The 27,403-nt window shown below is 35.8% G+C and overlaps 1 pseudogene; it reads left to right on the forward strand.

Moving 5' to 3' along the window:
• LOC106470436 overlaps positions 1 to 27,403 on the forward strand; it is a 70,017-nt pseudogene that overhangs the window by 10,658 nt on the left and 31,956 nt on the right.

Here is a 27,403-nt window from a genome sequence, read left to right on the forward strand (position 1 = left end):
CCATGCAGTGGGACCTGGAGGCTTCTTTACAGTCTTATCTGGAGGATGATGTGATCAGGTGATGGTTTTTCATTTTGTGCTCCACTTCAGAGTGTTTTCACTGCCTAAGGCTGATGTTGCACAGGGGGGTGCCAGTCTGATTGAGTTTGATGTAACATACTATATGGGTACATCTCTTACTCCCATTATTCAGATGTTGGGTTCCCAGATGTGTGGTTGGGTGTACATTTGTGCATGTGCCCATTTCATAGATAAGTTTGCACAGTATATCCTTCTGTTCAACTTAACTTGAGGTAAAGAAGACACTGTGGATCCTCCTCCTATCATGGGTCAGAGGTTCTATTCCCAATACTGCTTGGGTTTGGACTGAAGTTGACTGACCACGTTTAGTCTGCTGTGCCCTAGCCACTTTACACCTTGGAGCACTTCCATTTTAGGTTTCTCCACATTCCTGTCTCTAGATGATTCTTCTGCACTCTTTCTTGTAGGGAATTGAGCTTCCAATATACTGTGATTTGAATTCCAAACCAATCGGTTGTCTCTCCCTCTTTGGTTGTGCTCCTTCCACTTTCTGCTTGTATATGCAACACCTATTTCTATACAGGGTGCAGAGTATACCTAGTACTGAAGTGATGCAGTCTTCCACATATGTTTCTCTCCCAAGGGGTCACACTTCATGGATGTTCTTTGGACGCTTTCAAAGGATACTTATTTTTATCCTTCGCACTGGTCCCTTTGCCTACTCCATGTGGAATTCCAGCTATGCATGTGAGAGGAGGTAATGTATTGGAAGTTATTTTCCTATACTGAAAATATATTTCTGATAAGTACTTACCTCTTTTCACACTTCCCACTCTTCTTCCCCACTTAAAACTGGTACTTTTCTTTTCTGCCTAATCTCGAAGTGATAGTTTGGTAGAATCAGAGTGAGTCACGTGTCAGGAGGGTGTGTCACTCCTATTCTGGGGGGTTGTTGCATAATGATTTACATGCAAGACATAGTAGAACCATATTGATTTTGGGGCACTCAGTTGATAGACTTCTGTTTTCAAACATTGGATATTCTGTATTGGGGCCCACAGCCATCACATCAATTTTTTGGCATGTCATATTCTGGGTATCCAGAATTTGATTACAGCTTTTGGCATTGCCCTCATCCTTTATCTCTGACACTGCCACATCAGCCCCACTCTGGCATTAATCAGGAATCTGTTCCCACATTCCATGTTCATGCAATCCTAAATGCCTATTTTGCTTGGTCAAGATTTTCTGCTAGTAAATGTCATGAATTGCTCCCTTCTCTGATTTCCAAATTCCATTTGTTTATTCCATGGAATCCTAACCTCTCTTGTGACCTTTCTTCCATTACCCATTATGGGTTGGATTTGACAGTTAATTCACCTAGCATATTCCTCTCTTTCTCCTGATTATTGTTGCCTTTTTCATGTATTTCCCCATCCGATCTATCACCTTACCTTGTCCATGGCTGCACATTTCCATCTTCCCTTAGAATACATCATCAGTGCTGGTATGTGGACCACTGTGCATACCTGTCACCATTTTGTGCTCCTTTGTTTCTCTGTGAATGGTAAGTACTCCATTAATTTTCTTTTATTTGCAGGGTCTTTTCTTGCATGTTTGGATCCAACTTTATGGCGAGTGTTGCCTGACCGGGTATACTTAGTTTTAAATCTGCACTGTAAGACCTGTGATCATATACCACATTAGATGGCCTTGATGTTGATACTTTTCCTACCGCAGACCTGATGTACAATTCCAGATGCCGCCAGGTGTTGATTGATTGACTCCGTCATGTGTTTTCTGCGCTTCCGTAATACAATGTCAAAACATATAACCAGTCATATTACACCCACTGTTGAGATGGGGTGTTCCAAAGGATTGCTAGTAGGTATAACTTGTGGTTTTTTGCTTCATAGATATGTTCTTCCTGGACTGTATACTCATGGACTAACATGAGTAAAGCAGACAGGGATAGCTGCCCTTCTCTGATCATCCATGACATTTGAGGTTCTTCCTACTGTGGACCCAATGTACAATTCCAGAGGTTGCCTGGTGTTGGTTGATTGATACTGTCAACGTGATCACTCTGCTTTTCAAAATGGAGTATTGAGGTCACCCGTCGCACTGTCTCTGGTGCTGTGGTTCTTGGGACTCTCCAATGCACTGTTTCCTTCATTCTTCTAGTGGATTATGGGAGTCCTCGCCATTTATCAGATCCTAGCTTCTGGGCTGGTTGACCTTGAAGCCTGTCTTCCTGAATGTGCACAATACCACTCGGTTGACAGTAGGGACCGTACACTCATGGACTAACATGAGTAAAGCATACAGGGATAGCTCCCCATCTCTGATGATCTGTGGCATTTGAGGTTCTTCGTACCACAGACCTGATGTTCAATTCCAGATGCCACCAGATGATGGATGTAGCACTCTGCCATATATAAATAAATAAATATATATATATATTGCACTTTGCCCCTCCAGCTGAGGCATTCTTTTTTCTACTGTCCACTGGATGCCAATTCCCATTGGATCTGGTGTTTTTTGGAGCCAGACGAACCACATAAGTCCTCACAGGTGTTTGGGTGGTTACCCTCCTCCTACTGTGGACTGGATGATAAATTCCCAATGCCACCAGGTTTTGGACTGGAGATACAATCTCATATACGATAACACGACGATGAGAAGCGCATTTTGATTTCATTTATTTGAGATTCTGTTGGTGTCTGTGTTGTGTTCACAAAGCATACCATCTTTTACTTCATTTTCTCCAATTCAGTCTTGTCATGCTTTCTTATGGTTATAATTAATATTTTAGTAGTTAGTTTAGTTGGTTTTAATGTAAGAGATTAATTTCCATTGCTATATAGAGGTTGGCTTGTTCTGTCTGCAATGTCATGGTTGTTTTTAGTGTATTATCAATAATATTTTTGAAGGTGTAAAAGGTAATCAGACTTGCTAAGTTTCAACTGTCACAATAAATTTGTTTAATATCTTGTTTTTCATTTCTTTGAAGCCTTTATTTTGTGGAGGGGGTTATGAGTAGATACTGCTAAAGGGCATTGTGTGGAAGAATTATGCATGGGATAATCTTTTGGGGATTTTAGCTGTCATTATTTAACTCATTTTGTAAAGTGAATTCACTTTCTGAATTTGTAGTAGACAGAATAGTGAAATATAATTTTCTTTTATAGATTCTCCCATGTAATGATTAGACAGGGCTTTAGGCTCAATATTTCTCTCACACTGGTTCTTCTATCTTCCTATGGATGTTTCTCATTCTTCTGGGAGAGTTCTTCTTCAAGACTCTCTTACTTTTCTGTTCCTGAGCTTTCTCTTACTGTTAGTCTCCTCTGATGGTTGTTATTGACAGTTTGCCAAAGTGTATCTTAACCTTCTGCTTCATCTCAGAGTTCATGTAAAGTTATACTGTGGTTTTTTAACATAAGTTGCTATGATGAAGTTTGTTAATAAAGTTGTATGTTTTCTTGTTCTGGGACACAAAGATATTTAGTCATTATTTATGCTTGTTAAGTTCCAAACTTTATGCATCTTTATACAGATCATTTATTCCTAACTGTATTCTTCTCAGGGAATAGTTGCTCCATTCAGTGGTGTTTTCATGGTTGTCACAGTTCCATTCCTAACATTTTTAGTTGGCTAACCCTCAACTGGTATGGTAAAATATTTGTATCATAAGCAAAAGGGTGAGTCAAAATGACCCATGTGTAATAAACTTCAAAAATATTATCTTTATAATACGGTGGGGTCAAAATGTCCCATAAACGACAAACAAACAATTACAACAGTAAGAAAGAGAACTGCAACAACACACCTGCTCTGCTCAACACTCAGGAACTGATTGAGGATAGAATACAGAAAATATTGGGTAGAGAGTAGCACTAGCTGAATTGGAATATAAACTTGAAAAAATCGCCTTTGGTCATTCTGACCTTACTCTACTAGTTGAGGGTTAAGATTTTTATCTGTGTGGATTTTTTTTCATCCATTTTATCTGGATGATTTTTTTATTGCCTTTGTCAAAGATGTTTCTTTTTTGTAATGATGATATTGAAGTAAAGCACAAAAGGTTTATGTAGTAAATACTTCATTACTGAAGTTGCTTTAATGATTATTGTGGAATTAATTATATTACTATTTGATTCAAAGTGTAATGTGTTTAAGCAGTTTTTCATTAGAAAAAATTAATAAGTAATTTCTGTTTTTGCAAGCTGGTTCTTGCATATAACCACGATTTACAAACCATTCTCAGGCAAAAAAAAAGCCCTGGCTTCCGACTGTGATCTTCAACTTTTATTTTTAGTCAGTAATCTAGGTCAGATATGAGTTTGTTCAGCCTTTGTACTCACTATGAATCACATGTTAAAGATTGTGGAGTAACAAATTGTACTTCCAAGTACATTTTGATAGAAAAGTGCTATTTCAGTGAGTTTTATAAGTAACAAGTTATGGCTCTCCATAGGTAAAAAGTTGGACAACCCTGCTCTATATTTGACTTGTGTTGTTGTGAGTATTTTTAGTGTTCTATTTATCATATACTGCATTTTAGGAAAGAAACCATTTTTAACCTTTCATTGAATTGGTTTATATATAAGGTTTACTGGTCAAATTTGATTATTTGAGTCATGAATCTTCATTTTCTTTTACCAACTGTGACATCTTATAATGTCTATCACAGCTACTCTTTGATGCTAATTATAAAGTGGGTATGTGAACCTTCCATACTGCTTTTATGTTATCCTATTTGCACCATATTGCTTCTCCTCTGTTTCCAGGTTCTGATAGCTTTCTGTGGTTGTTTTACAGTCTTCCTGGAGCTTATGAGATTTAGGTAAGTTTTTTTTTTTTATTATCTATGTAAATTTCCTGTTTCTGGTTTCTGCTTTCTAGTTGATCATCTTGATACGTAGGTCTGCCTGTTACTTAGTGTTATTGACAGTTGCCTATATGCTTTGGGCATTGGGTTTTGTTTCACACTGGATCAGACATTTATTCTCAGCCCAATTCACAATCCCTTTATCCATGTTTCTTTTTGAGTGATTGCTGAGGAAACTATGGCTCATCAAGCTTCCTAAGATTCTTTTTTGTTTAGTTATGAGACTTTAAAGTCATACCTGAGCTAATATAGCCTGTGCCTCTGTCCCATATGAAGGATAGACTATTTCAGTGGGCTAATTACTGCCAATATGTTTCTTTCATGTTACATTTGATGAAGACCTCTCTGTTGATCTTTTAACTTGCTCATAGTCTTGGCCCTATGTTGTACACTTCTAGATAAATACTGCCTCCTACTCTTCCAAAATATCCCTTTAATCCATTGCGTTTTTTCCAATATCACAGTTCCAAATCAAAATATACATTTAAAAATTTAAATCACTTAGTTGTTTTACAAAGTACATGAAACATATTACAGTAACTTAAAAAATGATGAAAGTAAAATATGTAATGAAAAAAATTACTTTTCAAAGCACTGCTGTCCATTCAGAAGTATCAGTTGGAATTTAATTTTAATTTTTTAAATTTAAAGTAATATTGTACTTGCAGTTACCAGTCTTGGCCATCTCAGATGTTTGGAAGTTAGAGGAGTGCATTGTTAATGAGCCTAAATATATATTTGTTTTAAGATCAAAAACCTCTTTACCAGCAGAAAAAGCAAACCTATTGAATATTTCATTCAAAACTTGTTAGTTTTTCATTGTATTGTGTTTCTTTTTAAATATATTTTAGTATTTTATTATCACATAGATACCAATAATTATTTTTAAGTTAACAAGTTATAACTTTGAATTAATTATATTTAGCATTGGAAAGCTATGTTGTTTTGACATATTATTTTTCTTGTCATGATTGCTTCTTGTTCTTGTTCATGACAAGCCATAGTCGCTCTCTAAATACATCAGTTCTTACTGTATTTTGCATTCAGTATGTTAACATGTAGAGAGAGAGAGAGAGAGAAGTGAACAGAAGTTTTATTACAACAGTATTTACTTTTGTTAAAGTGATATACCACTCTCTAGAAAACGTGTTATGTGGTATATTCAGGTAAAGCTGGATTAAGCTTCAATAGTTCATGATGTTAAATGTGATAATGAAATTGTACACAAAGTGAAATTCAAAATTATTGATCTTTATTATAACACTAAACACAAACATAGTGCATGTACTTTCCTATCCTTATATGGTACTGTCACATTTACTGGATTCTCTCAGCAGCTTCTCCTTCAAGATTCTGTTCCAGACTGTCTAAATCCAATGTTTCTTAGTGCACAAGAAATGTTGCATTTACCCAGAGTGACCAGAGCTACCTAAGCAACTGTTGTTCTCATTACATCTTAGGTGAGGCTGTAATCTCTTGATATCACCTGAGCATCCATTAAAGAACACTGCTGTTGATGATCCTGCACTACATGCAGTATTGTAGCAATAAATTCCCCAGGCAGAACAGGTATCCTCTTGAGAATAACAAAGGTTACTAGAATGAAATCAATGTAACTATATTCTGGACCATGTATTATGTGAAACCTACAGAACAAATAATAAAGCTAGTACAAATACTATATAATTACAAGAAGATAGATATGTGTTGTATATTCATACACCACACTTCAGGCTTATCCTCAAGCCAACAGTTAATTTTAACTTTAAAACCAATAAACTTTCAACTTGCACCATGGTTGAGGAGTTCATTAACACTTAGTGTCACACAGATGTCACAACCCTTTAACAAAGAAAATACAATACATAGTTACACTTAACAAAAATAACCTTCACCACAATTTTAGTGCATATAAAACATTACCACTGAAATCCTTTTACAAAAGTAAATGCACTAAATAATGGAAAATATGTAAATACTAAAGAGAAACTATTGATGATACAATAATGTGTAACATAAAAAATAATAACCCTTAGATGTTGAAACACAACAAAAAATTTAACATAGAAATATTGCATATCGCTTTAACAGTGATTCACTTTTTCCAAGGAATAAATTTCAAGTGGAACATTACAAAATCTTGTGCTTGACTTCTTCTTGGGCACTGCCCTGAAGTTTCTGCAGAGAAGGGTCTTTCTTCTGCATTTTCTTCAGCTCCCGTGAACCTACATTCGGGATGTCACTTTTCAAGACTTTAAGATACTTGCTATCTTGCTTGTTTTTGTGGTGACTGCAGTTGTTTCAGCAGTCTTCTTTTTGTCTAATTCCTCTAAATTTTTATTACCTGGTATGTTTCCAATCACCAAATCATATATTGGTGCTTTTATACACACGGCCTCGAGGTCTCATACGTAATATGGAGTATCCACCTTTATTTTTGCTATGGCAAACTTTTTCACTGTCCCATTAATTAGTACACAGAGGTGGACCTTGCCCATAATCTGCTAATCAGAGACTAGACTGGTTCTCACTGCTGTACTACTGCACCCAGTGTCTCGTATAACCTTAACTTTCTTGTCCCCAACATAGCCTTGGCGTGTGATGATTTGTTGGCATCTCTCAACACTTGTAACATGCTCTTAACACTACTGGCATTGTTAATTCATTGGCTAACTTCTGGCAACCATTACTCATACACTGATCAATTATGGAAATGGCACTTCCTTTTTGTGGTGAATCTGACAAGTTGTCTTGATTCTGTTTCTTCTGGCAGCAGCATCCATGGTGACAGTAACTTATTTCCTGTTTCTTAACAGCATTATCTTTGTAAGTAGCTCCAGCTAGTTTATGTTGAGATTTCTGCTGTTGCTTGGTAATGGGTTTGCACTTCTTTGCAACCTATTTTATAAGAAATATAGCATATCTTCTCTCTTCTTTGTATTACCCTCCTGTCACTTTTGGTAGACTCCTTTTCCTGGTCATCCACCACTGGTTTCGATTTTAACTGGATATTCTTGGACTTGCCAGTTATATTACTTCCATGAGCTTCCATATGCTATTCTGCCAGCTTGATGATCTCCTCCACGTCTTTTGGTGCTCTCTCCTTTAGGAACAGTGACATGTCAGTTGAGTAAGTGATCATGAACTGTTCACGTATTAGTAGATCTGCCAGTCCCTCAAAACTGAAAAATGAAATCCTTCTACTGTAAGTTCATATCATTTCAGCAAGACCACTTTTAATTTGTCATAGTTCATGGCATCTTCTGATGTCATGCCTGCATATATTTGTAGGCCTTTTCCTGTAAGAAGTGGGCTGAGACAGATTGTCCAGTCACCTTTGTCTCAGTTCTGAGTTTGGGCAAATCCTTCATATCTCTCGAGGAAAGCATCCATGTCATCTTTCTGTTCATCAAATTCGGGCCACTTGGGTCAGCTTGCCCTGACCCCATTGTCATTCTTGGGTCTTTCATCTTTCTGTTGGGTAAGCTTTGCAATCTCAATTTGTGCTCTAATTCTCTATATTTCCAGTCTCTCATCTCTCTCTTTTTATTCTTTCGCAATTTGTGCTTATTGTTTCTCTCTCTATTTCCAATCTTTCCTTTCTCTCATTTTCTTCTTTTAGTCTTTCTTTCTCTCTTCTATTGCCACTCTTCTCTCTTTAGTTCTTACTGTTGTTTGGCAAATTCTTGTAGTTCGCTGTCTTTTAACCCAAGAAACTCACCTCTTACTGTCCATTTATCAAAATCGAACATGTTTATATATTGTGAGTTACCACAGTTATATCCTGAACTTCAAATAATTGTCTCCATTTCGTCAAAATCCAAACAGACAGGTTCAATTACTTTAGCACACTCTTTGACAAGGCCAATTATTCTCCTTATCTCTATTAAAGTGTGAAACTTACTTTAAAATATCACCTGTTATGGCTAATCACTCACACGCTGGCTTCACGTTTTCTTTCGCTAACTAATTTTCTGACTGAACTGCACTTTTTCTCTACTTTCTACATCTTGTCTTGTACTCGTGAGCCACCTATATATACCTCATTTACCGAGGTCTTGAATTTCTCTAAACTATGTGAGCAGTGCTGATTCAACAATACTCAGTTAAGGTAATGAGAAAAATACCAAAGGTTTGAGTGATGTCATGTCAACAATATTAGTAAAACCTAGACAACAATGTAATTGCAAACACAACGTAGGACTTGTACAGAGTTATGTAACCAAACTTGTCATAACTATTCACCTTAAAATAATTTCTTTTAACCCTCTCGTTATGAAAAGTAAATTCATTATTAAATCACCAAATAAATAAAATAATATGACTTACACTAAACAGTGTTGTATATCCAAAACCTTTATTTTAGCACCAACAGTGGATCCTCTAAAGCAGCTGTAGATTGCTGATTGGTCATTGTGATGTCTTTTATTATATTTTTGGCTTGAACCTGCCTGGTCTAGGTCAGCTCCATCCACAACTGTGGACTTCATCTAACCAGGAAGGTGGCATTGAGCATCATTCTACACAATCCCCTTCCTGGTTATGCATTACCCAGGCCTCCATCCATTTGGCTCCCATTTCTTGACCATACCACTTCAGTGTCTAGATTTGAATCACTGTCAGGACTATGGGGATGGTAGTGTGTGGGGTTGTCAGCAGGTAGACCCTCATCTGCTGTTGAGGCAGTTGTTGGGACTTCTTTGTTTGGCTGATGATAGTTTTTGTGTCCCACATTTTACCTTACCTGTAGTCTAGTGATCCTCGGGACATTGATGGCCAACCACCATGGTGAAGGCCCATTTGTTTACAGTGAAGGTTCCTGCCATCATTGATGGTGGTGAAATCAACATAGGCTGACTTCTGGTGATGTTGGCCACTGGAATACACTGCTGTCATTGTTGATGGTGCTTGTCAAGTATTAACAGATGCCTTGCCTTCTGCCTCCTTGGTGTTTGACCATACTTCTAGGAGATTTCATTTTCAGGAAGGTCATCCTGGCCCATTTGTTAAGCATATTTTATGCAGATGTAGTGGATCTCTGTCACTCCTATCCATCAGTGAAAATTCACTTCCTGCCACTTAATTCACTGTCAAAATTCAAACAAGAAAAAGTATTAATGAAAATAATATGGACATGTATCTTCAAGTAATACCTTACAGGCCAGTAATTATACTTAACATTGTATCATGAGTTTAACATCCATATACAAATCCCTTATTTCCATTCACATGTGGCTTAATAGTAATGTTCATTAAGTAACTGATCCATTTGTTATAACACTCAAGAATTACTTTGTCACGTTCCTACATGTATGTGGGGGGGCCAAAAAAAGTTTTTAAGACTTATATTGTCATTTACATATATACCTCCATTACATGTCTTCACATGTGCTAATAGCTTTTAACAGATTGCCATCAGCTACCACTGAAATTACTCTACAACTGCCTTGGGTTTCTTATGAAGCTACTTCTGTGGTCTAATAAAATGCTACTACTTATGAGCCATCAAATTCACATGTTTTTCTGTTCAGGTCACAAAATAATCACTGACAGAATTGAGCTAAACTAAGACTTATCATCAAAAATTTTCATTAGTTAGGATTATAGTTCGTGCTGTTACTAGAGTATGTAGAAATACACACTCAAATGAAATGCAGCTTCCTCTCTTACATGATATTCTTTGTAGAACTCTTGCTACTCTACTATATCAGATGAGAGATTCTTGTGAAATGTCTCTGACATTTTGACTGAAGAAAAATCATTTGGTAAATTGGAAAGCAAGGGCTACAAAGTTCTTTAAACAGTATTTCCAAATTTCTAGCTATTATCTTCAGTTGTGTAGACTGTTGATGCACTATGTATTATGTCTACTGGCATCAGCCTTCCTAAACTATATTAATTGAGCATCTATCATCTGATAACCTGTGGATATCTCTTGTAGTGAAATTCTGCTTGATAGCTGGGAAAGTAAGGGTAGCAAAGCCCTTTTAGTCCTATTAATCTAGCAATCACTAAACTGCCCTAATTTCTGATGATCGAGTGGTAATCATACAATGTAGAGCACACACTGCCCCTTACAAAAAAACCCTGATATCATTTATAGCAAGGGTAACAACACCCTTTCAGCTGAGTTTTTGAACTCCTAGCTAACATCTCCAATCTTGCAAACTGGTGATGTACTAAGCATTACATCTACTAGCTCCAGCTGTTCTGGCTTTGTGGTAATCAAGTGGAAATCACATACTGTATAATATTCTGTTTTAGGAACCCATGAGTGAAAGGAAAGAAGAATGTTATAATATATTAACCACACTACATCTGTCATATCCAATGCTGATAAGGCTTTTCATCCAATATCAGGACTCATCATGTTGGCTGGGATATGAGAGACATAGCAATGATCTAGTTATTATGTATTTCATCAGTTTCATAAACAAAAACTGTTGTGATGTGACATAGATTAAACAAATGAATTGTAATTAATATATCAATTTTATTTAAATAATTTATAAATCAGATATTTAATCTAAGATTTAATAAAAAAACATTATTTATTTTATTTTAATATTTAACAAACTGGCAAGCTGGAGCAGGTCAAGCAAGGAGAGTGTCAATGGAAGAAAAATACATAAGTAATTATAAGAACCCACGAGTGAAAGCAAAGGAGAATGTAATATGTCAATGACTCTACGTCGGCCATAACCAGTCGGCAATAAGTATGGTGAACATCACCTGGTAGCTTGGGAAACAAGGATAGACATTTCCTTTCAGTCAGTGATCCTACAATCAATAACTGTTCAAGCTGTATTAATTAATTAATCCCTGCCATATCGATTGAGAGGTTGCCATTATCAGTTCCTTGGACTATCGAGGTTGAGTGTTACTACTTGATTCTCCAGTTCCTCATCTGACTCATCCTGAACAACCATATAAATATTCTCAGTGCTTTCTTCCTCGTCTTCAGGATCAGAGTGAGATAAAACAGTGGTTTCATCTGACTCGACTACCTCTTCTTCTGACTCTTAGTTAAGCCAGTTCTTGAGACGTTTAGCAGTCATGTATGGATGCACCTGAACAACACATACTACATGCTTTTGTGCACCCCTCGACTACTGTACCTTGAATGTTGATGAACTGGCTTGTGTGAGCACAAGATGGAGGCCTGCCTAGCCACAGCCACGAAGCTTCTGTGTTGTTAGCACATATCAATCCCACACCCAGTCTCCACTTTGGTACATTTGTTCCATCACTACCTTATTGTAACACCTATCATATGGTGACCTTACCTAGTTGTTGTTGTGCAAACTCATGAACTTCAACTGATCCAGACCATAACCACTCCATCTGATGGGGAGTAATAAAGTGAAGTGCACATTTTCACCACATCCAACACTTTACATAACTCTGAGAATGGTTTGGTTAGCTCTCTGATCCATGTAGATCTCTTCAGGTGCTCCAATCCAAGCTATTTAGTGTTTTGCTAGTGCATCTGTCACAGACTGTATGAATGTATTGACCAACTGATAAGCCAACCCACTTTGTGAAAAAGTTGATAGCCATGAGTATATACAGGATATCTCAGTCCATCTCTTGGTGTGGAGCAGCAATATCCAAGTCTAATCACTGCAGAGGAGAACCAACAATTCTTTGCTAGAGTTTACCCTGTTTAGGCCAGCATTATGTCTGGTTGGTCACACTATACAGTGTTCACACCAACACTGAATGTATTAACTCAAATGGGACCAGAAGAACTGCTGTAAAACTTTAGCACAAGTGCATGTGATACCTTGGAGACCTCCGGTCTTTGTATCATGTAAAATATGAAGAATCTCGTTCCTCAAGGCTCCAGGAACCACTAGCTGTAGCACAAGCTGAGAACCACTTCTTTATGGTTGATAACAATAGTACAGCAGACTTTTCTGCACTTGTAACAGCTCGTACATGTACCATAGGTTATGGATGTCTGTGTTACATTCTTCAGTTTGGCCCAGTCACACTTTGTCTTGCTACATGGCATGAAGTGCCCATGCTATATCTATATTCTTCAGTTGCTCTTCTTGGAGGACCCAAAGCTTTAATCATGGCATTCATCAACTTCTGGAGCCTACTACTGTTTGGCATAACTATGGCAAAAATGGCCTTAACTCCTACACAGTATCAAGGATCAGGACAATCATCAAATTTATGAAATCTTACCATTTGCCAAAACAACCTTTCTAAGATTCCATGTTGCAGGCCTAAGTGATAATACATGATTAAATCCTACTCTTGTAATGCTGTTATCTAACATGTAGTCACATCTTTAGAGTTTTTAAAGTTCACTAACCACTTCAGTGATACATGATACAATGGAACAGTGTAATTTCTATCACAGACATAGTGTTAAAAGTGGTTTTTGAAAACCATAACTGTAAACAGTTAAATCTTTGCCATACACTATCTGCATTCATGAGGCATTAGTACGGGAATAGTGTACCCAACTACATGTCTACTCTGTCCTGCAACTGTGATAACGTTGCTTCAATGCCACTGTCACTGGCATTGGTGTCCAACAGGAATTCACAATCCTGCTGTGAATATGCCAGCACTGGGGCTTCTACTAAAGCTCACTTCAAGGACTGGAATACTTGCTCACACAATCTGAATCTGAAATGTAGCCTTAGTAAGAGCTGATAATGTTGAGGTAATTTTGGAGAATTAGGCCACAAATTGTTGGTAATACAATGGAAAACCCAGGAAATTGCAAATTTCTTATTTGGTCGATACCAATCTTGCACCACTGTTATTTTGTCAGGATCCATGGAGATTCTTTCTTTACCTGCAAAATGACTAAGAAGTTCCACTTCCATATGCAGGAATGCATGCTTTCTGTGTTTCTCTTTCAAGCCCATCTTTTTAATTGCTGGAATGTCATTTTCGGGTTTTCAGCTGCAAACTTGAATAGTGACCAATCACCAAGACATTATTAGCAAAGATTAGATACTTCTCTCATTGCAGCCCCTTCAAAGTCCATTAGCCTTTTAAATGTAGCTGGCATATTACACAGGCCAAATGGCATGATGCAAAATTCATACAAGCCATCTCTCGTGGTAAAAGCAGTCTTAGGTCTACTCTCATCATCCAGTTTGACTTGCCAGGTCTAAAGTATTGAACCATCAGGCTCCATCCAGTGTATCCAAACATTCATCTGCTCATGGTAATTGAAAGGTGTCAATACAAAGTACCATATTTACCCATCTAAAATCAATATAGGACCTGGGTGTACTTTCTTTCTTCCTTGGAATCACTATTGGAGATGACCAGGCATTCTGTGAAGGCTGTACGATTTTGTCCTTTAACATCTGTTGTACTTCAGCAGTGCATACATCCCTAGTGATCCCTGTATCTGTGTGATGTTGTTCAGTTGACCATCTAGCTGTAACTATATATTGATTATTTGTTTGTTATGATTTAAACAATATATAAATATAAAGTCATAAATGATACAATTTCCTGATCTGATTGTGAGTGCATTAAACTTGTATGGAATATTTAAGCATTCTTACTTTAGAAGAAAAGGCTGTTATTGTATCTATATTCATAGTTCATAACCTTAAGAAAATTATTTTGTGTGTAATTTTATATGCTATTTATAGCTAATGACAATTAAAATACTTAATGGATTTGTTTGTAATATGTATCAAGTGTGAAATATAGAACTGGGTGATTATTAATTAATTGTTGGGCTCATTAATTGACTACATTTAACAATTCAGTTATTCTCACATGAGACTAACTTTCCTATTTTCAGCATGTTTTGGGTTGTTGTTTTTTAAATACGTTTTCAAAAACTAGACTATGTTTACTATGATGTACATTTACAGTTACAACAATTTAAAATTACTTTTTTTTTAATCCTAAACTTTTGTACAGTATAAGCAAAAGGCACTGCTCCATTGGATGCAACTGGAACCTTATTTTGGCACTTCCAAACAATTTCATATCTGGAAAACTGTACTGTTGTGCAAGGATGAGGCAAGTACTGGAGATCAGTAATCGATTACGAATACTTACTTCATATCTTTATGAATATGAAAACTATTAAAGGAAAAATGCTAAGTATTTGAATATGAATACATAGGAATGCATTCATGAATACTTTGTCATGTAATATGCAATAATGATAAAACAGCAGACAATAAGATCTCTGTTTCTTAATTTATGAAACAAATTTTTTAGAAACTGAAACAAGCAAAATTTGAACAAATAATAACATTTCAATACTTTTATTTTTTAAAATGCAATAACAAAGTAAGTTTCGATGCATCAGTATCTAGGTTTTCCAACTTCTCCAGGGGAATCTTCAATACATACTAGAAATAAATGACCTTATAACAGCAAATTGTAGTTTTTATTTAATTAGACACTCAATGTTTTGCTTGTTGGTGTGTTGACATTATTTATTTTTAGTAATAAAATGTCTTCTATTCACCAATATGCACAACAGAAATTAAATAATCTTTAATAAAGACTTAATCATCTTAATTTCTTAATCATCTTAAGTTCCATCGTGTTGGTGTTACCGACTGAACACTGGCCTATTTCTCATGTATGTCAGTTGCTTGTGTTGATTTTTGAATGTAGGACATGATGGCTGATGTTTTGGAAGTTATTTTTAGCAGTTGTCCAGCTTTTTTTCATGCCATCCCTGACCACAAGTTGTAGCTTGTGAGAAAAGCAGAGGTCATGTTCAGGAAGAAATGTAGATAAATTGGCTGCTGGTTTAGGTTCATCCAATAGTTCATTTTCTGAGTCACTGTCTGTAGATGAATTATCACTATCTCTCACAATAGGTAGTAATTGGGATTCAAGTCCTGGCAATTTGAAAGCCTTGATCATGTTGGATGCTTTAACAGGTGTCATATATGACACCTTGTTGTTGGTGTTAAAAGAGATTTATTATTACATCATGTTGAGCTGTAATGTTATCAGATGTGTGATGCCTCTTGAAATGCCGACATGCCAGCATGACTTTTTGCATTTTCCAGTCGAGTATAAATTGACCAGTAACTTCAAGAAAGTTGTGCATTTGTCTGCTATTTCAGATATCCACAGTGACATTGATGTTGGGTACAAGTTGCAGTAGAGAGATAAATATTTGTTGGACTTCATCAGACTTGCTCTTGATCAACATTGTCAACAGATGCTTGCAACTGGGAAGAATATACCGAGAATCCATTGCTGCCATTAGATCTTGAAAATCTTTTGACTCCACCAATGAGAAGGGTTGTAGTGTACCAGCAATAAAATTTACAAGTTTGTTAGTGATGTGCTTCTGACAAGAATGTGTAGACTAATATTTAGTTGGTTCTGTACATTACATTGGTATTTGAGGCTTATGCACCTGGATGGAAGTACCAGAGCCAGATATAGACTTCTCTAGCTTTGCCTCATGGTTATGCTAGAAATACAAAAATGTATCTCAGTTATATAATATTATTTATTATTATTATTTATATAATATTATTTATAATAATAAATAAAAATGATGAATATAGTTCAAAACATGAGAAATTTAATTTAACTATAGTAGCTTTATACTAGTTTAATTTTAGTAGCTTTGTGCAAAATTCAACATAAACAAATAAACATTAATCTGTAATCAGTAAAATATAAATTAGATTCACTTAATAACAAATATTAATTAAAATTCCCCATCTCAGCAAATAATTACATCTAAAACTCAATATTTTGTTATTTATTGCAGCTTTTCAAATATCCGAGAAAAGCTACATATTATTTTGCTTAAAATAGCTATTGTCTTTTCTTTTTTATGTTGGTATATGCTTTAATAGGCAAACATATGTTGAGGATAACACATGCAAGCTCTTGTTTGTATGTTAGTTAATATTACCAGTACATTATTTATCACTAAAACAAATCTAATCAGTAATCAGTGGTTGCAAGAAATAAACTCATCCTAGAATCACTGATGGATCTGACTCCTGACTATGTTATGTGCATAGCCTTACTCTTTTTTTTTTCTAATAATTATGTACAACCCTTTCCTTTACAGGCTTATTTCATTTGTTAATGTAAATTGAACACAAATGAGAGAAAAATTAAAACTATTTCACTGATGCAATTTGTTTTAAGTTTGATATTTCTGACACAAACTTAAATAACATTACTTAATAACTGTACTTGTTGTGTTTGAGTTATAAAAATGATACAAAGAATTTCTGGATGTATAGTAACCTTAATCATGGATCCATGGGCACTACAGGTCATTGAGTCAGGATAAGTCATTCCATTCACATCTTCACCACTATTATCCACCCAACCTGTAGGGTTTCCGTCTTTCTCTGTTCCTCGGATTTTAGAACTTAGTTCTATGGCTATCAGAGTTTGGTTGGTCTGGGGGTGGATAGAGTTGTGCTAGTTCTTTCACAATTTTATTCTCATCTGTTGTTGGGCCTACAAAGACAGGAGATTGGTGTCCAGTCATCGATCTTGCTCATCTATATCAGGACCTAGATTCTTCAAGGTTCACAAGTGACTCTCATTCCTCATTCTGAGTTGGCAATTTTTACTAGGATTGTGGATGTCCAAGTTCATTGTAGCCAGCTCCTATCTGCACATTGCCATACTGGTGGTATTCCACACTATTGGCATTTTTGTGCACAAGGGTAAGGTACTGCAATTCAGGGTTCATTCTCAGAGCTGAAACATCTATTCTTACTCCAACTCAGTATGTCGTCAGTCTGGGTATTTTGTTTTTTTATCACATATCTCAGTTGAGCTCAGCTGACTCCCATCTGGCTCCACATTATGGAACAGGAAACACAACTCTTACCTCTCCTTCTCCCACTGCACAGATGGTTCTTTCTCTTTTGGGAATGTGGGCATCACTCGGGATGGAACAGGAAACACAACTCTTACCTCTCCTTCTCCCACTGCACAGATGGTTCTCTCTCTTTTGGGAATGTGGGCATCACTCGGGATAGAACACGAAACACAACTCTTACCTCTCCTTCTCCCACTGCACAGATGGTTCTCTCTCTTTTGGGAATGTGGGCATCACTCGAATCCCTCATGACGTTAGGATGAGTGCACAAGAGAATATTTCAATGGTCTTTATGCAACCAATTGATCATAAAAATTGGTTCACTGGATTCTCCAGTTTCGTTATTCAGGATCATTCTTTGATCTCAAGGGGTTGTTAAGTTAGGACACTACTAAGATATGGGTTCCTCTGCCACCACGTCGTCCAGTGATCCATCTCTTCACAAATACCTTGCTTCAGGGCTAAGGTGCATATCCTGACAATCAGGAATTCCAGGGTCTATGCCACAGATGATAAGGCTTCCCTACATAATGTTTTAGTTCTCCTATCATATCACCCAACTAGCTTGCCATATTCCACAGGTGATGACTGTGGTAACAGATCAGTTGTCTCAACCCAATCAGATTCTTCCAACAGAATAGATGCTGCATTCCAAGGTTCTGTGGGATTGGCTCTCATTTTGAAACATTGATCATTTGTTGGTCGGCCACTCATTGAAATAACCAACTACTGACAATTCGGTTTCCAGTACCTCACCTTTGGGCTTTGGCAATGGGCATTCTGTCAGGATGGGATAGGATTACAGCTATAGGCCTTCCCTCCAATTCATATGTTACCCAAAGTACTAACTATGATTTGTCCCAACTCATTGTTGGGTCCTGTTGATAGCACCAGATTGGCAGCTACACCCTGGTTTCTGCTTTTGCAGTACCTTGAGGAGTGTCCACCTCTTCCACTTCCTCTTTGGCCATCTCTGTACAGGCAGCCATGATCTGACATGGGACACCCAACTGTTCAGAAGCTCAAGCTTCAGGCATGGAGGTTATGCAGTCCTTCTTTAGCATTGGTGTTTAATTTTTAAGGTTTACATGTATCTGTCTCAGTCTTTGATTAGTCCTGCGATGGATGTTTATCAATGGAAATGGCAAACCTATCAACAATTGTGTATTGAGAGGAGGTTAAACCCACTTTGATCCGAAGTGCCAACCATAACTCGTTTTTTGACCTGGCTCTTTGGCAAGGGTTTTGTGTCTTCTACAGTCACCCTGTATAAGGTGGCCTTATTGACTACCTTTCGATATTCGAGACAAATTCTTTGAGTCCAAAGTACTTTCCAGATTCCTCAAGTTGCTTTGGGTCCTTTGTCCCAAATGACCATTCCAGTTACCTAACTGGTATATTAAGGTTACATTACATGCCCTTTGTCAACACCCATTTGTGACCTTAGTCTCATATGTCATGTATCACCTTTACCTGAAGGTTACTTTTCATTGCTGTTGATCTACAGACATTGCTATTCTACCTACGTCCTCAGACCAGTTCTTCTTACCTAAGATACTGTCAGTCAGGGAAGAGGATAAATCCTTTTCTTCAGTTCACTATTTCTCACTTCTATGACCGATCATATTTCAATCGTTGTTATGTCCATTGAGGGTCTTGAAGGTTTTGTTGCCTGCAAAATGCATTTAGAGATGCTAGAAGACTTTTTATTCATTGGGATCATTCAGTTTCCCAGGATTTATCCCAAGTTGCATAGATAAGATGGGTATGAAATTGATCCATATTGCTTACTCTGTGCTCTGTTTGAAGGTGAGGAATCTTTTGCAAGTCACATCTAATCGGATTTGTCACATTTCTATGCCCTTAGTGGCTCAGTTGAATTACCCACTGGAGGACATTGTGCATACTGGTATGTGTATCTCCCTCAATACTTTTATCTTGCATTATTTGAATGATGTGGCAGTATCTTCATCTGAGGGTGTTCAGCTACTCCCTGTAGCTATCTTAACTACTTCCACTAGATTATACAGAGGTGTGAGTATTTTCATTGCTATGCTTGTCTCTTCTTTATTTACCTTTCAGGGTTCCTTACCTCATTTTCACAGGATTTCATTCTGTGGCGAGTGTTACTCAGGCAGGTGTGCTTTTATCAAACCAATTCCACACTAGCAACCACTAATTCGATATACTTTATCCAGGTTGCAACAGGCTCTGTAGAAATGAGGTGTTCCATAAGACCATCTAGAGGCTGACTGGGTGGTATTACTGTACTATGCTTGACTGCCACTCATGGACTATCATGAGTAAACCATAAGGGGATCCTGCCCATCCCTGCTGATCATTGAATTGGATAAATTGGGGTCAGTTTGCTTTTAAAAATTTAGGGAACTTTGTTCACCTATTGCACTCTTTCCAGATTCTACTCGTGGAGCTAGGTAGTCCTTAATACACCAAGTTTCCAATCACTGGGGTGGTGGACAGAGGATTTTCCTTCAGAGTTTTAGAGTGAATTCCACCACTCTCGAAGAAGAGGGCAAAGTTGGAGGACCTCCTACCCAGGTCCCTGGATGTTTATTTCCAGATGTCTGTAGGAAAGGCACCAGTCTGTGTGGGAGCCTATTTCTAATACCGGTTAAAAGTTAATGTTCGGCTGTCTGGTTGGGTGGAGCGTGGCTCTTCTTTTTAATCAATATTGGTTCAGTACATTGTTCATGGAAGATAGTCCATTGTCTCCTTGTAATTTTAAATGCAGAATGATACCATTCTGGGTCCTTGGTTGAACAGAGTTTGTTTCATTTCCTCCCCATAATTTCAAGGGCAAGAGGAATTTACCTCTTGAGCATGCAGAACCTAGTATGTCACATGTTGGGATGCAGATCACAGTATCCAGGGTTTAAGGCTTGATGCTATATAACATACTGTTAAGGAATAACAAGGGACCTGTTGTTCCCATCTTGGCTGTCCCATTCTCTAAACTAAACAATTATAAATTTAAAAAAATATTAAAGCCAGCCCTTATCATTAATATAGTCATCAAGCTTTCTCTTAAACTCAGTTAAATTTTCTGCCTCCACAACATTCAAAGGCAACCCATTCCAGAGACCAACCACCCTGTTAGAAAAATAATACTGTCTTAGCTGAAGATGACTCGTACCCTGCCAAAATTTATCTTTGTGTTTCCTAGTCCTACTATTATTGCTGTTAAGTATGAAAAGCAATGATGCATCAACATTATTGATTCCCTTTACAATCTTAAACACCTCTATCAGATCCTCCATAGCTCTTCTTTTTTCAAGAGAAAACAGTTTCTCATATGAGAAACCTTCCATCTCGGGTACCATTCTAGTAAACCTCCTCTAAACCTTTTCTAACAGTTCAATGTCCTTCCTAAGATAAGGAGCCCAAGACTGAACACAATATTCCAAATGTGGCCTAAGCAGTGACCTGTACAAGAAAAGTATAACCTCTTTGGACTTGTATTCAATATTTTCTGTAGATACAATCTAAAATCTTATTTGTCCAACCACTAGCAACAGCACACTGCTTGGATGGCTTTAGAGACTTATGAACTATTACACTAAGATCACTTTCTTTAATGACACTGTTAAGGTTATTCCCATCCAAATTATACATACAATTCAAATTATAATAACCCACATGCCTTATCTTGTAGTTATTGTAATTAAAACCCATTTGCCATTTATTTGCCCAACTCATTAAGTGAACTAAATCCTTTTATAAATCAGCAGCATCCTCTTCACAGCTAGCAACACCCAAGACCTTAATATCATATGCAAATTTAAGTAATTTATTGACCATTCCTTCATCTGTGTCATAGATGTAAATCGGAAAGAGCAAAGGTCCTAAGACTGAGCCCTGAGGTATCCCACTTGTCACATTTATCCAGTTTGACTGAACTCCATTTGTAACAACCCTCTGCTTTCTTCCATCTTGCCACTCTTCTATCCAATTTGCTAACTTATCCCTCACTCCTATAGATATTTTTTTTTACAAGCCTTTTATGTGGCAACTTATAAAATTCTTTCTGAAAATCCAGATATACCAAATCTACACCCTTACCTTTATCTACGTAAGCAGTAACATTTTCAAAGAATGTCACAAGATTTGTAAGGCAAGATTTTACTTTAGTGAAACCATGTTGAATATTAAATAAACTTCTAAACTTTGTTAAATGACTTAACATGCTTCACACATTCACATTTTGTGTATGTGTTATAAGTGTGATAGCTAATCCCCTTATTTGGTTCACAGAGCCAAACAAAGGCCTTTATGTGGGATGATGCCAGTAGCTCTGGTCAGTAATTCAAAATTGTCTAACCTGGCCATTTAACACAAGTGTGCATAAGAAGTTGTTCTGTCTGAAAATTCCAGTGTTTTGAAAGCTTTTGTAAAAATACAATACTAATGGATCTGTGTACTAATATTTGTTGAAAGCATATGATAAAAATATATAAGCCCTAAGTTAATATAAGTACATAATATAAAATGCATTAACAAAATAAAAAGACATATTTAAACATATGTGAAACAAAAATGGTAAGTAATATAAATTTCCATGGTTTAGAATATTATCACATGATGCATCTCAAGTTTTCACTACCAAGTATTAGGATAATTTGCCCTGGCCATAGATCTCAACTGATTACACAGTTTTCCATATGGTATGTGTTACAAGATTGGTCAGCACAATTTTGAAGAGGAGCATATTAATCACCATTGTTTCCATGAGGCAATATCACACTCTCCTAACTTTTAGTCTGTTTTATAATATGAATGTATAGAGAGAACACAGTCTGAGTAAGTCAATGATCAAAAGTCATAAGTTTTATCAACTTAAATTTAGCAGTGATAACCTGACTTTCAGATATGGCAAACATCCTTGCATTTTCTTATGTTTAAATTACCCAAACTTGTCTTTATCTGACAAAAGTATTTTATTTTACCTTTATATTTGTCATAATTTTCAAATCTCCATACAAATTTGGTGATTCAAGTATAATGTAATGTAAACATTGCTATTAAATGTTAATTTATAAATTTATATTCTGTTATTTAAGTAGCTTGGAAACTGCTACAGTTATGGTTTCATTTATGGTATGCTTTATGAAGTTATTTGGGTTTAGTTTGTCAGTTGGAAAAAACTTGAAACACTGTCAAAAACTATTTCTTTGTATATATATTTAAACACAAACAAATGTGATTAAAAATTTAGTATTAATATACTAAAATAGCACATATCACATTTTATGTGTTCAATATAAAGGTGATACAAACAACAACCAAAATTGATGAAAAATGATTGTCTTAGCAAAATTTCACAAAACAAAATGCAAATTATTGTATGCCTTTTTAAAACTACGAAACTTGAGAAACTGCAGAAGAAAGATGTCCAAGAACTGACTAAAGGAACATGCAATTAAAAAACTCTGATGTATTTATAAATAAAACCAAAAAGAGGCTTTGTATGTAACACTAAAATGCCAACATGTAGTTCATTGGAGCATTATTTTCTAAATATTAGGGTTTAATGCATTCATAAAACTGTTTCTTCATCACATCGGTGTTTCAAATTTTGCTTATAGTACTTTGTTACATTTAGAGACACAAAAAGTATTTACTTTTGTTACACCCATATAACATTTGTTTTTCCAATTATGAATTTTGTGTTTTATCAGTTTTTAGAAGTAATAAGTTCTTGTGTGCATAAATAAATAACTGCTGTTTTATTATGTTATTTTGTAATAATTATGATACCTGATTTTATTGTTTTGGATAGCTTCAATATTTTCTTTACTGCCTTGGGTGTTTCTGTACATATATATTGATGTAATAAGTAGCTTTGTAAAAAGCTGTGTCAACACAATTGTCTTTGCATTTTAGGTAGAGCAGGGTCTAGTAGTTAGCATGCTAGACTGTGGATCACAAGGTCCAAGGTTTGTGCTGTGATATGCTGTTGAACACACTGCACTGTGGATGCATTATTAAAGTGAGAGCTGTGTCATCTTGTAGGTGGCAGGTGTTGCTCACTGATTGCCCCCATTCTCCACAATTTCTCAAAATCAGGAATTACCTACAAATGAATAAAAACCCTATAACCTGAGTACTTTCTAAAGGTGGACCTTTCTTCTTCTTTAGGGGCAAACGGTTTTCCCCTGAAGAAGAAAGGTCCACCTTTTGAAGCGCTTGGGTTATAGGGTTTTTATTTATTTGTATCAAGACTTCTTGAACATACATGTTTTTCTAACATCATGTACGTTAGAACCTAGCCATTTATCAATGTGTCATATAACGTGTTGTTGTTGTTCAAAATACTAGATATATCTTCATTTCTTTTTGCTGACAAATTATCAGTAATAACATATTATAAAAATTAATCATTGTTATATAACATTAAGTGTTTTCATATCAAAAAATATATCTAAGTTTACTGTTTGAATACAATCAGATAAGCAGCATTTGATGACAGTCAGACTTTTGTTTTCTCTTTTCAATGTTTCTTATCTAGCTAGAGCTAGTTGTAATTAAACAGGAAGGAGTCCTGTTCATCTAAGTGGTTAATAACCTAATGTTACATATTGTTAAGACTTTTATTAGACATTTTTAATATGTTAATGACTTAATGGTGTTACATATTGTTAAGACATTTATTAATAAAATTTCTAGTATCTTCTGACAAGTACTTAAATAAGTTAGTTACTCAGCAATGTTTTTAATTTTTTTGCTAATATAGTCCCTCTCTTCGGTGGCAAAAGAGCTGGCATAAGAGTTAGTGGTGAGTTCTGCTAGCCAGTTGCTTTCCTTATGGGTTGCACCTCAAAATTAGGGACAGTGGCAGATAGTCTAAAAAACTTTTTCACAATTCAAAAACAAAGAAAAATATTAATGTTCTTGTGGCTGAAATGGAGAGTGTAGTTGGTAGTAACAGGAATGAAACCCATGACCTTCAAATTATTAGACACCTACCCTAATCACCAGCTCATACTGGCTTGAAGCTGAACAAACTTGAATTAATCAAAAATAATAATGATTATTTGGACAGTTGAAATGATTGAAAGCACTAATTTCGATCAGGTTATTATTTTCTTGACATTCATTGATGTAATCATAATTTTGATTAATCACGTAATCAATGCTCATAGGCAATTGATTGTATTCATTAATTGAGTTAATCATTCATCTCTTGTGAATTATCATAAATACAGTTAATGTTGCATATAAAGTGATGAGTTACATTACCAAAGTTTACTTCTGAATAGTATTCTTTCTGTGTGTGTTTGTACATTGTGTCCACATAGTTTTTATTCTGAGTTTGATATACATTTTTTTACAGGGTGTTTATTCACCGAACATCTCAGTGTTTACCTTATCTACCTGAATTTGACTATGAAGATGTGAGAATAATGATGGAAGATAGTTCTTCATTACCGACCACTTCTGCTGTGCCAGTAGAGCCCATGCTCTATTTCTATGGCAACATCTCCCGAGAGACAGCAGAGTGGATTCTGTGGGACAGAGGTTGTCAAGATGGCATGTATTTACTTCGAGAAAGCAATTCAGACTATGTTCTTTCACTCTGCTTCCTTAAAAGGTATAACCATGTGTTCTATAATTGTAAAATATAAAACTTACTGTTCCATATTTAGGAATAATTATATGGTTTGTTACTGTAGAAAAATAAAAAAAGGTAAAGGGTTTATAGATATTGTCATGGAAATATTTGTTTAAGTTTTCTATTTTTTTATTTAAATATTCATCCATGTACTTTGTATTATTTTCTACTGTTTATTTTCAAATGTTTTAGTAAATGCAGTTTTATAGTATTTGTTTAATACATAAGTATTTGAATCCATGATTTACAGGAATGTATAGTTTAATTGGGAAATGTTTTGCCTAGTTACTGTAGTGTTTCTATCACAGGTTCAAATCCTGTCACTAAACATGTTTGCTCTTTCATCTGTGGGAACATTGTAATGTAACAAATCCAACTTTTCATTGATAAAAGAGCAGCCCAAGAGTTGGTGTTGGGTGGTATTGACTAACTGCCTTCTCTGTAATCTATTGTTTCTAAATAAGGGATAGCTAGTGCAGATAGCCCTCGAGTAGCTTTGTGGAAAATTCAAGAAACAAAGTGATGTTTCTGTAGACTTTGCAAGATATTACAAACTTTTTTTCCTTTTCTTTAGTGTTCTTCATTATCGGATCAAAAGGTTCTCAAATGGAGAAGTTGAACTGTGTGGTGTTCCACGACAAAGTTTCCAGGACCCGTGGAACTGATGGAGGGAGTGGAAGGTTTAGCTTGTAAGCCCACAATCCCTTGCAACAAATCACTTGATTCAGTACTTCCCTTAACTCACTGGGGTGTTACAGAGGAAGAAATTAGAAAAGCCATGTTGCAGAAAGCTCGAGAATGGGGCATTGATGTAAGAATGGTATTGTGTTTTTTTCCAAAATGCTTTAAATGTACTTTATTTCAGTCTTATAATCTACTTTTACTAATAATCTAACAAATAATCTACTTGTTCCATTCACTTGTAGTTCAAGATATTGTACAGCTAATTTCATGAGCTTAGGTATGCTGGTTTTTAACAGGGCATGAGTGTAAATTTCTTTACATTTATAGACCAAATATATCTGAAAATAAAGTTATGTTTATACCATAAGTGTCTTGCATAAAAGTTTTACATTTAACTCTCAAATTGCTGACTTGTTTTTATGATGCATTTGATTACGGGTTGGGTCCACATATTACATCGTACTGAACAATTTTATATTTTTGTCTGTTACAACACTCGGGATAAAAAATTGACTAAAAACACTGTGTGAAATCAGTTATTTCATATTTAAAATACATAGGAGAACCCACCAGTAATTAGTGGATTTTTGTTTGCTTATTTTGTAACATATATTATTAGGGACTCTGCAGAGTTATGGACCAACAAGCAATTTGGTTCAAAAATAGTTTAGATAAATGTGTTTAAAAAAGCTGATAGAATTAATTCATCAGTAGTTCTTAGGCTAATAGGATAAACTAAAACCTAAAGTTTCATTACTTATAAAATACATTAATCCTTTATCACCAGGAAGACAAGCTTGACTCAAGCCTAACTCAAACATATAATGACATTAAACTGCTCATTACCAAAACTTTACATGAAATTCAACCATGGTACCATGGCCAACTCTCTCGAGTGGAAGCAGAGAATAGAGTGGAGGAAAATGGACATAAAGACGGCAAGTTTTTGTACGTATTTTGCATTTTTGTTTCAATATGTCTTTAGTAGATGGAAAAATCATTTATTTTGTGACATTTAATTTCTTCTATAACATCTAATATGCTGTTTGTTTATTTAAATAATAATGAAAATAAAAATACCAAAATACTTAGGCAACAAATGGCTTGTATGATTTATTAACCTCATATAGTTGTATAAGAAAGGTTTCAGTACTGCTATTTTTCTCTCTTGTGTTTGGAAAAAGATAAACAAAAAAAAAAGCTCACTCAGAGTTTGGTCACTGTCGTTTTGTTTTTTTCCTCTTTTGGTTTTGCTCTTATAGTTTTATCTAATCGAAAACTCCTTACGTATGAAGAAAAGGTGCAGCCGAAAAAGAATTTAGCATGTGACTTAAAGGAATGAAATCAA

The sequence above is a fragment of the Limulus polyphemus genome, unplaced genomic scaffold (assembly GCF_000517525.1).
Source record: "Limulus polyphemus unplaced genomic scaffold, Limulus_polyphemus-2.1.2 Scaffold4002, whole genome shotgun sequence".
Lineage (NCBI taxonomy): Eukaryota > Metazoa > Arthropoda > Merostomata > Xiphosura > Limulidae > Limulus > Limulus polyphemus.